The sequence below is a fragment of the Microtus ochrogaster genome, unplaced genomic scaffold, assembly GCF_000317375.1.
Source record: "Microtus ochrogaster isolate Prairie Vole_2 unplaced genomic scaffold, MicOch1.0 UNK51, whole genome shotgun sequence".
Lineage (NCBI taxonomy): Eukaryota > Metazoa > Chordata > Mammalia > Rodentia > Cricetidae > Microtus > Microtus ochrogaster.
The window spans coordinates 952,190-965,302 of record NW_004949149.1 but is presented as its reverse complement, the minus strand read 5'-3'; the positions used below and the strand labels follow the sequence as shown (position 1 = coordinate 965,302).

The 13,113-nt window shown below is 42.2% G+C and overlaps 1 protein-coding gene across 6 annotated transcripts in view; it reads right to left on the bottom strand.

The window, feature by feature from the left end:
* Inpp4b (inositol polyphosphate-4-phosphatase type II B) overlaps positions 1–13,113 on the bottom strand; it is a 762,195-nt gene that overhangs the window by 337,295 nt on the left and 411,787 nt on the right. The window lies entirely within an intron of this gene.

Genomic DNA, 13,113 nt, shown 5'->3' with positions numbered 1-13,113 from the left:
CCTGGCTGGGTTAAGACGAATGTCTGAATGCACTCTTCACGTTCCTCCCCTACCTGTGTTAGAACTGCCTCCTCCAGTCCTCCACCCTGCGGAAACAGGAAGAGTGATTACCCTACCAGACAGCTCAAGCACAAGAGGAAGCAGGCAGGGGTTAAAGTGCCCTCTGTCTGGAATTCAGTCCTGTCCTGGGAAAAAGCAACTCCGATAAGGACTGGGTAATTGCTGCCCAGGGGCCACACATTCTAAGAACTTTTCTCTGACACAGTCGGGTCTGGTTGCAGCTCCAGCACTATGCCATATTTACTGGAGTATTTTCTCCTCTCACACAGCAGTCCCTAGTTTTGGAAAAGGAAAAAGAATTAGAGGGATTGGTTTTAATTCCTTTTCTTAATACGTCTGGTATTGCTCTCCTACCTTCTCCCTGCTCTGATTTTGAAATAGTGAATTTTCTTGGATTTTTTTTTTAATTTCTACTTCTTGAAATCAACCACTAAGTGTAATCAAAAAATACCTCACTCAGCAGAGATGGGTAAAACTGCTAGCCTGCCTGCCACAGGCTGCAGCTACTGCTAGGGTAAAAAGGACGCAGCCCTGTGAGTGATACATGGTAATATCCAGGGCTCCAGACTGTCCCCAACCCACTCAGTGACCAAGAAGACAGGCAGAGGAGAAGGGTGTGTTTACACTCTGCAATGGTACCTCTGCAATTTGCAGGGCCACTAGGACAAAGGTAACACAGCTTAAATTTGAAACTTGAAAGCGAAGCAATTTATAGATGCAATTATCACCTTCCAACGGCTAGCAGAGCTCCTTATTTATAGAAACAGAAGGAGACAGAAAACACAGGCGCTTTGAAAGGAAACCAGCCTGGTTTAAGTCCAGTTCTGATAACCAAGCAATGCTGGGGGACTATGCAAGTTCTTCACTTCTTGCCAAACTAGGGGTCTTTTTATTCCTGCCTAGCATTTTGCTGTTATATTGTCCTTACTGAAACCACACGGCTTAAGCAAAACAGAAACTCTAAATGAAAGCACGAGTGGAACAAAACAGCCCCAGCTTACTTCACCTGCACAATTTTTGAGGCACTCTGCTCATGGCCGAACCTTCAGAGTGCATCAAAAGTCCTTGTCTCTGTTTCTCTCTTTAGCAGATCAACATGATCTCTTGCATAGTGGATCTGCCAACAGAAGTCCCACTGTTACTATCATTTATTGCTTACTCTAATAAATCTACTCTTAAGAAACAAACAAACAAACAAAAACCCCACCTACAAATGATTTCTATATATCAATATATCGCTGGGAAATTTCTTGCACTGGAAGGTTTCGTGCAATTGTTCTTTGGTGGTCATTCTCGTCATTTCCTTTACTTGCCTTTTGAGTGTGTTTCATTGAATTGGTCCTTTTGGCTTTCTGCTCACTGTGAACGTCTACTGAAGCTGACAAGTATCTCATCTTTGGGGTTTAAAGCTAAGGGCTTTGAGTTTCAAAAGCACACATCTCACCCACTCTCTGGTGGCGGCCTCAACCCTGCCTTCTGAGCTCTTGACACCTTTGATCAAAATAAGTCACACCTCTTCTGAGTTCTTATCGGCTGTGGCTGTGGTTCTTCCCAGAAGCGAGCAGCTATTCTGTGGTTCAGCAGAGGGCCTCTTGGCTGTACTTCCCGTAAGAACAGACAGCACATAAAACCAAGGTTTTGTGCAGCTCTCTCAATGCCCCAAGAGTGAGCCCGGAAGTGCACCGACAACACCACCATTTGTATTCTGCTACTGCCTATGTTCAAAGCCAGACACAGAGAACGACAGCAACAATAGTTACGTTGGAGACTGTGCTCTCATCTCTCTTCTACTTGAACAACAGCCCACGGCATTTACTGTTTCTTAATGCTAAGTCAGTGAGAGACAGAGAGAGATCCCAAGATCCAACAGAATTCCTAAAATGTAGCCTTGGATTTCCTGTTTTCTAGTTCTGTGACACAGAGTAAATAAATCACAAACTCTGCCACTCAACTGCCTCATCTGTCAGGGTGGAAAGAACATGGGTATCATAACATCTTATGATAAACTTCTACATGCAAGACTCATGCTTACAAATAGCATTATATTAATATGTAACAGTATTTGATGCCATTGCTACTTAAATAAACTTTATTGGTATAGTTATACTTAGATCACTCTGTAAAAACTGTTGCCAGATCTGTATCTCTTTATAAGTGCCAGTCTATGACAGACCACATATCAAAAAGTGGAACAGATAAGCATGAATCTATATCTCCTGCAACTGCCCCTGGAGGGCTTGTGAAGGCTAAGTTAGTGCTTACTGCATGGAGATGCTACTCATTTGAGCATTATGAAATCTAATCTGCATGGGATTTTTCAGTAGTCAGTAAAGATTTACGGTGGGGTGAATGAGAATGGTCCCCCATAGGCTCACATATCTGAATACCTGGTCCTTAGTTGGTGGAACTGCTTGGGAAGGATTAAGAGGTGTGGCCTTGTTGGAGGACATGTGTCACTGGAGGTGGCTTTGAGGCTTCAAAAGATTTGTGTGTTTCCCAAGGCTCTCTCTCTGCCCCTGTTTGTGGATTGAGATGAGAGCTCTCAGCTCCTCGTATGTTCCACCATTATAGATGCTAACTGAAGTAGCGGCCAAATGAAACTCTTTTTCTATATATTGTCCTGGTTGTGACTTCTCCTCACAGCAATACAAAGTGACTAAGACAAGAACCCTGAAAATGAGCTCACAGAAGCCGAGATTGTGCCGCCCGTCTTCCACAGCAGCCTTCTTCCCCTGGCTCTACTTCCCAGGAGCTCTACTCCAGAGTACCCTGGATAAGCAGCCTTCCGCAGTGTTTCCCACCAGAGGACTGCGACATCTGCGCATCTTTGCTTCTGTTTTATTTAAGAATTCTTACTGCATCCCTCCCCCCCAAAAAAACTCCATGAGTGTTCAATGGTGGCTGGAGAAGAAAGGGAGCATTTCCTAGTGGTGTAGTCACTGGTAAGGTGGCTCTGTCCTTATAAGTGACACCTTGCTGGCAAGAAATCCTAATTAAACACACTAGGCCTTCAAAATAAACACATAAATGACATGAACATAGAAGGGAAGTGGTTGGGAAGAGTGGGAATAAGGCAGTCATAGAGAGTAATGGGTGATGAATGCTATCAAAATACATTATATACATATATGAAAATATGGAAAAATTCATAATTAGGCATAATTAATTTATGCTAATGAAATGGGAAAAATACTTATTAAATGGTTGATTAAAAATAATTCTTGCTGGGCTGTGGTGGCGCACGCCTTTAATCCCAGCACTCGGGAGGCAGAGGCAGGCGGATCTCTGTGAGTTCGAGACCAGCCTGGTCTACAAGAGCTAGTTCCAGGACAGGCTCCAAAACCACAGAGAAACCCTGTCTCAAAAAACAAAAAAAAAATAATAATAATTCTGCTTTAACTAAATGGTATTAGTAAGTGATGCATTCCTCAGGCTTGTACAGGGGCCAGGCAGCTCTTCTCTTGCAGATGGAAATGCAGTGATGACGATAAAGGGGACCTCTGTGTCTTGGGAGGAGGCACAGGAGCCACCAGAAGGACATGAAACGGCAGCCAGTGTGGCCGCATTCTGGGATTTGCTCAAGCTCTGAAATCCCAGCCACCCTGCGAGTGAGCACTAGAAAAGCCACAGTAGCCACCCTGGGCTAACCTCAGCCTGAGGGCTAGAAGCTACCAGTGTCTGTTCCAGATGCTTGCAGCGTGACTTGGACGTCTAGAAAAAGAAAAGAATGGCTTCTGCTCTGATAATTATTCTATTATTTGAGGATCCTGAGGTCAAAGAGAGGGCAGTTTTGGGATTGTTCTCAAGTCAAAGACTCCATCATCCACAAAACACTGTCATTATTAAATAAAATCTCAGCTTGTGTTTCAAGCGGCTATCTAAATCATGCCATGTCTATTAGGCCCAAGGAGTCTCTCCATCACTCTAGGCAACTGTAGTTGGAAGCTGAAAACAGTCTCTTGACTCACATCAGAGAATAGCCCAACTGTCCATTCAAGGAGGTTTGAGGCTTACAGTGGATGTTGGGGGTACAGGACTGAGGGAAGACAGATGCCAGCTTTGGGGTACCTGTGTTCGTAGATAGCCCAGGCAATCCTCTCCTTCCACCCAAGAACATTTCCCCTGTGGAGCTCGATCCTTTTCTTGCCTTACCAGCATCCATCCAGTGTTACTCACAACTGGCCATGTTTCCCCTCTTTCCCCCCTTTCCCCTAGAAGTGAACAGATGAGGACTGGGGAAGTGGGTGGGGTACCATGACAACTTTCCAGAGTTCTAAAATTCTCTGATAAGATGAGCCAGAGAAAAATGAGAAGCAGAGGAGACACTGCATAGTATAATAAAGAAATACTTGGATTTTTATTTTGTTATCAAGACAGGATATCATGTATCCCAGGGTTGCCTTGAACTCTGTGTTTTTGAGGATGGCCTTGAACTTCCAATTCTACAGTCTCTACTTGATTATAATGGGTTAGGACACATGCCCACCCACAGTTTGTATGGTACTGGATAGGGACCCCAGGACTTCATATGTGCTGGGATAGCGTGTGTGCTACCAATAAGTTACATCCCTAGCCTAAAGAAGGTTTGTCTTTTTGTTTTTTGTTTTTTTGGATGAAGATAACACTGTGCTTACTAGTTGCATCATGCCTGAAGAACTATGGCTTTTTGCAAATGACTCTTTCTTTTTGACCTCCTGAAAAAACAACAAAGACAAGGTAGATTTTGCATAAAAACCATATAAGGTAATGATGGTAGTTGATATTGGTTATCAACTAGACAGGATCTAGAATCGCATAGAGACAAGTCTCTGGGAATGGCTGTAGGGGATTATGTATATTAGTTTAACTGAGGTAAGAAGAGTCGCCCTAAATGTAAGTGGCAACTTTCCTTGGAATTGGGTCAGAGCTCAGAAAGATTAAAAAGGAGAGAGTGATCGGATCAGCAGGATTCATCTTTCTGATTCCTGACCGTGGATGCAACACGACCTGGTGTCGCCTGCTACTCCACATGACTCCTTGCTATGATGGACAGTACCCGGGAACTAGGAAACCAAATAAGCCTTTTCTTATCTAAATTGCTATTGCCAAAATTCTCTGTCATAGTATTAAATCAAACAATAAGATTGTGTGTGTGTGTGTGTGTGTGTGTGTGTGAGTGTGTGTGAGTCTTCATATGTATGTGTGTATGAGTGTGCATGTATGTAAGAGTCTGTGTGAGTCTGTGTGTGTGAGCATATATCTCTGTGTATGTGAGTGTATATGTGTGTGTGTCTGTGTATGTGTGAGTGTGTGTGTGAATATCTACATGTGTGTGAGTGTGTATGTGTGGCTATATGTCTATGTGTGAGTGAGTGTGTGTTATGTGTGAATATATCGAATGTGAATGTGTGTGGGTGCTTGTGTGTGAGTATGTGTGGGTATAAGTGTGTGTGTGTGTGTGTGTGTGTGTGTGTGTGTGAAAGGCTGACCTTGTGAGGCCTCAGTCTCCTAAGTGCTCACATTAAGAACTTGCATTACCACACCAGCAAAACCTTGCAATTAAAAACAGTAAAGCAGAACCGAGGGTAGCCAGATGGAAGTGCACCTTTGTACTAACGTAAGTGTAAGGAACTCTGTGCCCTGACTGTTCTTAGGGAAATATGAAGCCTGTGAAGACCAAAAGAGGTCACACCACACAAGACAGGAAGTACTCTAGATCCGATGTGTGGCCTTACACCCACAGGGCTTTAGAGAAATAAACAGCGCTTTCCAGCTTGTCCCAAATCACAGATACCTTTCTCATCCAAACACCTCTGCAATCAGGATCTGCCTCTTCCCTGAGAACTAAGAGAGACTTTTGCAGCCTGAGGACAGGGTCTTATCTGTGGCTCAGATTCTTAATGTTTGGTTTTGTTTCTACAGAATACCACTTAGACGGTGTTTCTTCTTGTACTCTAGAAAATTAGATTCTACTGATGAATTGATACACCAATTTCGCTTGTGTCTGCAGTTCAATAAATCATCGGATTTCATTGCAGGGCTTCACAGTTACCAGTCTACACCAGTGATTACATACAGATTAAGTTAATTTGCATCATACAGAGAAAGATGTATAGAACACTTCAGAGTCTAATAGACCCTCTCCCTAATTGCTTCTCCAGGGTATTAGGCTTTCTTATTTTCAGTTGCCTCTGACTGGTGTTTGTTTTCCCCCTTCTTTCCCTCAGGAAATTTAAGAAACAATTCCATGAAGCCTGGGATGCCAGTCCTTATACTACAGAACTCCTGAGTAGATTTACTGGGTGATGGTGCCTAGTTCCCTGACTAGATACTTAGGAACACAACTGGGTGAAGGAAAGGGGTACTATGTACAGTGTTCCTGCCTGGTACCCATGCCCACACACAAGGAAAGCTCCATGGGGAGCTGGGCATCCTCTGTAAGATGACCTTAGAGCTGCTTCCTAGAAGAACGTAACTGTTACGGTACTGAGCTGATCTATAGCCATTGGCATAGCTCTCCTCCACCTCCATTCTCTGCCCCCTGAAATTTGGAGCTGTCTTTAATTTATTTATTGTTTTTTTTTTAATCCTCTGTCTCTTTGCTCCTTCTAGGTTTTTTTTTTTTTTTAATGAAAATGTCTGCTTTCTGTAACTTTTCTCATAGGTTTTATTGCTTTCTGTTTTCTTCTCTAATATCTCAAATTACACTCCAACACATGTTCCTCTCATCATCCTGAAAGACACGGTCACAGGAACCGCCGCTTGAGTGTTCATAAAATCTGAGACGCACAGGGTCAAGGAGAAACGACATCGTCTCCTCTCAGTTTACTAACCATGTTTGAAACCTCTGTAGACATAATAAAAAATGTTAATTTCTCCTTATGTGTTGTGTGGGAGATTTTAATTAACATACACTTCCCTAAAGAGACTATAACCATGTATAACTGCCAACACAACCAAGAGTTATTGGAAAAATAAGATTAAATGTATAAATGTGGGCACGTAGAGGAAACACTCGAAGCCTTAGAAAGTTTTCTTCATTTCTATACATTTTTATTTTCCCTTTCTAGTCACCAGCTTAAAATAAAATTTAAAAAATCTGATTTCCGAAGTTCAAAGTCACTATATTTCTCCCAAGAAAGGTAACATCCCCATTCATGTGACTTGGACTAACAAGAGATGAGCAAAGGAATGGATGGAGGGTATCCTAATGCCAGAGTTCCCAAGGCAAACTGGAGTAGCACTGTGAGTGTGAGCTTCTAAATCGCCACCACCTAGTTTCTACGACTGTTGTCCTCTAAGGTGATATGTAAATCATGCCAAGACTACGAGACCAGCGATGTTAATTCTGGTACGTGGACTCTGGTCAGCTCTGTGATCAGACCCAGGGCGATAGTGTGCGACCCGCTCAGTCTCACTGCTCCATCAAGTCCAAATGCGTGTTTTGGGGGGAAGGGTGAGTCAGTGGATATCTGTAGACTATGATGTGAAGTTCAAGAATGAAGACTCTCTTTTTCACTTTACCAATAAGTCAGTGTTGACTGGAGAGACGGTCCAGCGGTTAAGAGCACAAGCTGGTCTTCCAGAGGTCCTGAGTTCAAATCCCAGCAACCAATAAGTCAGTGCTCAGAGTCACAGTCAATTGTCTATACAGCTGGCTCGTCTGCCCACCCAGTGGAGGATCAGCTGCCAATGGGAATTTCAAGATTCTACACTCTTGAGAGTCGGCCTCGGATAACATTAGGGGACAGCATGAAGGCTAATGCTGTTGCGAAGAAACAGATGATAGAATTCTCGGGGAATCAAGGTGATGGTTTACCGGCAGGAATTGCCAAGTTCTGGCTTCAGAAGGCTGGCTTTGCAGTTCTTCCTGCACTGAAACTTGAGCCCACTGCTCCTAAATTCCACTCCAGGCAATTCTCTTACACATAAAACTGATTTCTTTCTTCTAAAAGGCTACGTTCGGGTTGGACAATATGCCTTGAAATAAAATGTTTTACTTTGTCATGTACGGAACAATATAAAACTAAGTCACCATAATTTATATGTGTCTCTGTGTGTGTTAAGTGGAAACATGCCCATCAGAGGAGAAAAGGTGGCCAAGAAGCTGGAGCTCACATCTTTACTTAGGGAACATTATAGAGACTAAAATCCGCTCCATAGCCAATGCCAGATCAAAGGCGTCACTGGGCAGTCTGGGAAAGGAAAAGAAAATGTAACTCTGCCTGGAACAATGGTGCTCTCTGAAAACACACTTGGATTATCTGGGCTGGGGAGCGAGAAATCATGCCAGCTGTAAGGCAGACAGCTAATTTGCATATAAAAAGAACATTTTTCCCCCCCAAATCACTCTTGTCAGTACCAGAAGACTTCCATTCTTGAACTCAAGCCCTGTTCCCTCAGCTTCTCTGGTGTCAATCCTTAGAAAATAGTTTTTGTCTTGTTTTCATGAATATTCCCGAGGTGGCTCAGATTCCATCGTCAAGCAATTGGATCATAAACAAGTCTGTGCTCGAGTCTCTTTGGATTTTGATATCTCACACCAACATGCCACAAACCGTCAACTGGCCTGGCATCGCCTGGCATTGCACACAGGCATGGCTCTGTCTGAGCGTGCTCCCAGCCCACATTCCACTTCAGAAAGACAGCCAGTGCGTGCTGCTTGCTGCTGTTCTTTTTAGCAGGAACATATGTGCTGTTTCAGAAGGCAGGAGAAAGTTATTCCAAGGAGGAAAGCCGGGTTCCGCTGAATACTAAGAGGAATACTGACATCCCATTAAAGGAATCTGTAGAACTAAAATAGAATCACTGGTCTCCAAGCACAAGGATTGACCTCAGTCCCTAAAACGTACTTAAATAGATGGCTGTGGTTCTTTCTTTGCTTGTAATCCTACTGCTGGGAAGGTAGACAAAGGCAGATCCCTGGGGTTTGCTAGCAAGCAAGCCTAGACAACTTGGTGAGCGCCATGATAGTGAGACCTTGTCTCTAAAACTAAGGTGGAAGGCACCTGAGGCATAATACCCAAAGTTGACCCCTGAGTCGCAAATACATACATACATGCATGCATAGATGCATACATAAATACATAGAGATATAGAGGAGGAGGGAAAGGAGGAAGGGAGAGAAAGAGAGAGAGACTCTCACTTTCTTTTCTCCAAGAGTAACATTTTTTCCAAAACAGTTGCCATTGGCATAGAAGCAGACAAAATTCCTACCACACATAAGGCTACTTAATGAGTTCAGCAAGGTCCATGGTTACTGGGCTCTACCTTGCCCTAAAAGACGAGGCTAGTGTAGTTGGTGGAGAGAGGAGGTACCAGTAATGGTCTCAGGACACTGGGGGTGTTGGCTGCCAGAAGGGATGACTAAGGGCAGGGTGCACAAAGTTGCTGAATTCTAACTGAATCTACACCCTGGTTGTTGTGTAGGCGTCTGGGGAGGAGGACCTGAGATGATGTCTTGAGGGAACGCAGCCTCCAGGGTCTCTGAGGTCCACTTTTCTGGGCAGGAAGAAACAAAAGGAACAGCCACTTCCTGGCTGATTTCTCATCCAGCACACTGAGTCATGTGTGTGCTTCCAACACACACCGAAGAATGCCATTTCCGGATGCGTTTTCTCAATGCAAGTTGCTTTAAAAGGGTTCTAAGGACAAATTGTGACCAGGACTTGCTTTTTAGAGAGTGGTGCTTAAATTAAAGTAATTTTTTCCTGTGAATATATTGGGTTCAATACTTATATGTGTGAAATCAATAGTTTTAATATCTGGGAATGGTGATGTAATCCCCACAGGTAGAGGCAGAGGCCAGAAGATCATGATTTTGAGGTCATCCCCAAGTCTATAGCTAGTCCGAATTCAGCAAGCATTATGGAAGGCATTGTCTCAAACAAAACAGAATCAACAAACTCGGTGTGTGTGTGTGTGTGTGAGTATGACTGCTAAATTGTTTTCAGCCTATTGATAAATATCTCACAAGTAAAATTAAAACATAAAATAAAATTAACATGTAAAATGTAGATTAAAAACTAAGGGTAAAAAGGAATAGAAAAACTAGATGTTTCTAAGGAATGATTAATCTCTCATTTCATGTGCCCTTGTTTTGGCCTTTCTTTGTTGAACAAATTGTGAATCTCTTGAAGGGATCCTGCTTTTGCTCATGTCTTCAAGGACATGTGAGGTTTTGTGCTAACAACCAAAAAGAAGTATCTCAATAAAAGTTTTGGCTAAGACGATTCTGAGGGTTAAGTCCTCTGAGGTAAGATGTTGCCTCACAGGCACTAGAAAGCACAACCAGGTCAGTTACAGCTCCTGCTGACTTGTGACCCACGAAATTGTCACATTACGTGGAATGTAGAGGTCAGAAAGCAATGCTGGGGAAGCTTGGGGCAGAGAGTATGTGATGGTTTGAAACAACTACTTCAACGGTCTATGGGAAAAATGAAGAACAGTTAATTCAAAGTGGGGTATTTGCAGACACCAAAGAGTTTATTTTTCCAGAGTATTTTGGCCTTCTTAGAGAACAGCTCAGATCTACAGACCATCAGAGCAGCTCTCTATGGCAAACTGCTTGGAACCCAGGGATAATGAACATTTTCTTACAAAATGGTCTAAACCATCATATTAAACTTCAAAGAACCTCCTTACGCCTCCAGGATAAGCAAGTGCCTATGTGAGAGAAGAAGGGGTTGAGAAGAGATAGGGGATATTGTGGTTGGTATGTAAAATAAATGAAAAAATGTTAACTAAATAGAATAAATTAAAAAGAACAAAGGCAGCATTGAAACAGTCCAGCTGGCACATGCCTGTAGTCCACAGTCCTGGCGCTCTGGAAGCTGCTGCAAGAAGATTGTGCGTTTGAGACTAGCCTGGGCTATGTACCAAGACCCTGTCTAAAGTAAATGAAAATCAATAGAAGACATCTTCTATTGGGCTTGGGGGAATTTTTTCATCCTGTCTATATTCTAAACACTCTTTTTTAAAAAAAAATATTCCCTTAGCTTCATCTGAAAATACAGATAATTCTACTCATTCTCACTGGATGCTCAGAAAGATCCAGTTACAGAGACGATGTGGGCAAAATGATTTAAGAAATTACCAATAATATATTAGTAACATACTTCTTATATTCATATTCTTAGGTTAAACACTGTGGGCAATAGGAGCTATTAGCCACAATTTACAGATATGGAATTAGAATGTGAAGAAGGACACTTATTATTTCGGGCTTGAGCAGATGGGAACCAACAAGTGGCTTCTTCCAACAAATTGGAGCCAATGTAAAAGTTGAGAGGGCTTGAAAAGAAATTCTAGACACTAACAAAACAAAGTTTAGCTGCATTTTTTTTTTCCAAATGGGCTTTGCTTGAGGTGGCATGCTGCAGCTCCTTTAAAAGAGGTTTTACTGATTCAATGGTAGCAGCTGCATGGTTTCAAAATGGCAGCTTCCCAGCTGTGGGCCATGCTGCTAGCAAAAACTCTGACTCTTTAGGGAAACCGAGCATTTGTATGGGGTTTGTGAGCAGTGTATTGTGGTTTGCTTGGTAGCAACATGGACTGGCTATGTGCCTGTAAGTAGGGTGGTATGCATGCCTCAGAGGTGCTAGTGGCTCCACCATGCTGGACTGGGTGGGGCAAGCAGAAAATAATGTATATACTAGTAATGGCACAGCTTAAGTTTTAAGAAGCACTCCTGGACAGTAAAGAAATTCAGATACAACTGGGTGGTGGTAGCACACAACTTTCATCCCAGAACTTGGGATGAAGAGGCAGGCAAATCTCTGTGAGTTTGAGGCCAGCCTGGTCTACCATAGCTAGTTTCAGTTCAGGCACCAAAGGCTACAGAGAAACCTTGTCTCACAAAAAAAAAAAGAATTAAAAGAATTACAGATACACAGTAGGACAGATTCATACATAAAAGACATCTAAATGGGTACTAGTGTTAGATAAATGTACGTAGAGAGAAGAAAAAGAGTATAGAGAGTTGGAAAAGAAGTAAATGGTTTACAGCAGTCATAGATTAAAGGAAATATTAAAAAGTAATAGAGTAAAAGAAATAAGCCATGTAAACATGGAATATACACAGAGAGTCTGGATTATGTATATTATTGTGTTATCTTTGAGTTCTTTGACTGTGAATAAGCTAAGTACAGAGACATATTTCATGTACGCACTGCTACGCTAAACCAGCATGTATATTATAAAGGTATCATGACTTCCAAATTTGGGTCTAAGGATATGTTGCTTTGGAAAAGATGTTCTTCTCTTGTTTCCACAGAAGATGAGAACCTGTGGATTGCTTTCAGACTGGTATGGTTTGATATAACAAGACCCCTGAAGGTTACCATAAACACCCCCAAAAATTACTATGTCCAACAATCAGCAGGAAGCAGTATGAAGAAAACTATACCCATATTCCCAAATATTGTCTATAAATGTTTATTTACATTTAAAAGGGGATATGCTATAAATATTTGCATTGGTGTGGATCTTGGTTTATTGATACAAATTTAAGGTCAATTTTGTTATGTGTATATGTATTTCTGATCTTGATTAAGGTATTGTGTTTGTGCACCTCATTTAAAAATGTAGTATAATAGATAGTCATCTATAACAGTCAAGTTTGTAGTCATGTTAGGTTTTCTAGATGTACAGAGATGTATTTCAGATGGATAGACATTCTTCAAACCTTTCAAAGATTACAGAATATGGCATTTAAAATGTTTAAGAACTTAAGACTTTTCATGACAATGAGATACATCTGCTCCTGGCATCACCAAGCTACTTCAAGAGGAGGATGGGCATTGAAGAGGCTCTTTATTGAGTTGGTTAGCAATTTGGACAAGAAATTGCTCTTGCCTGGACTTCTTGTCTACAAATGCAGGACCTGCAGAGAAATGACTGCTGAACTTGCCTAAAGGTGAGATGGTCCTTTGGGATTCCTGCTTCACGAAAGAGTCTCCTGGATAAACTGCCAGTATAGGTGGAAGTGATTCATGGAAAAGTCTTCTGGATACTATGTGCCTGTAGGCTGAAGATGGATACCCCAATGGTACAGAAGAACTTTGGGTGGCTGTT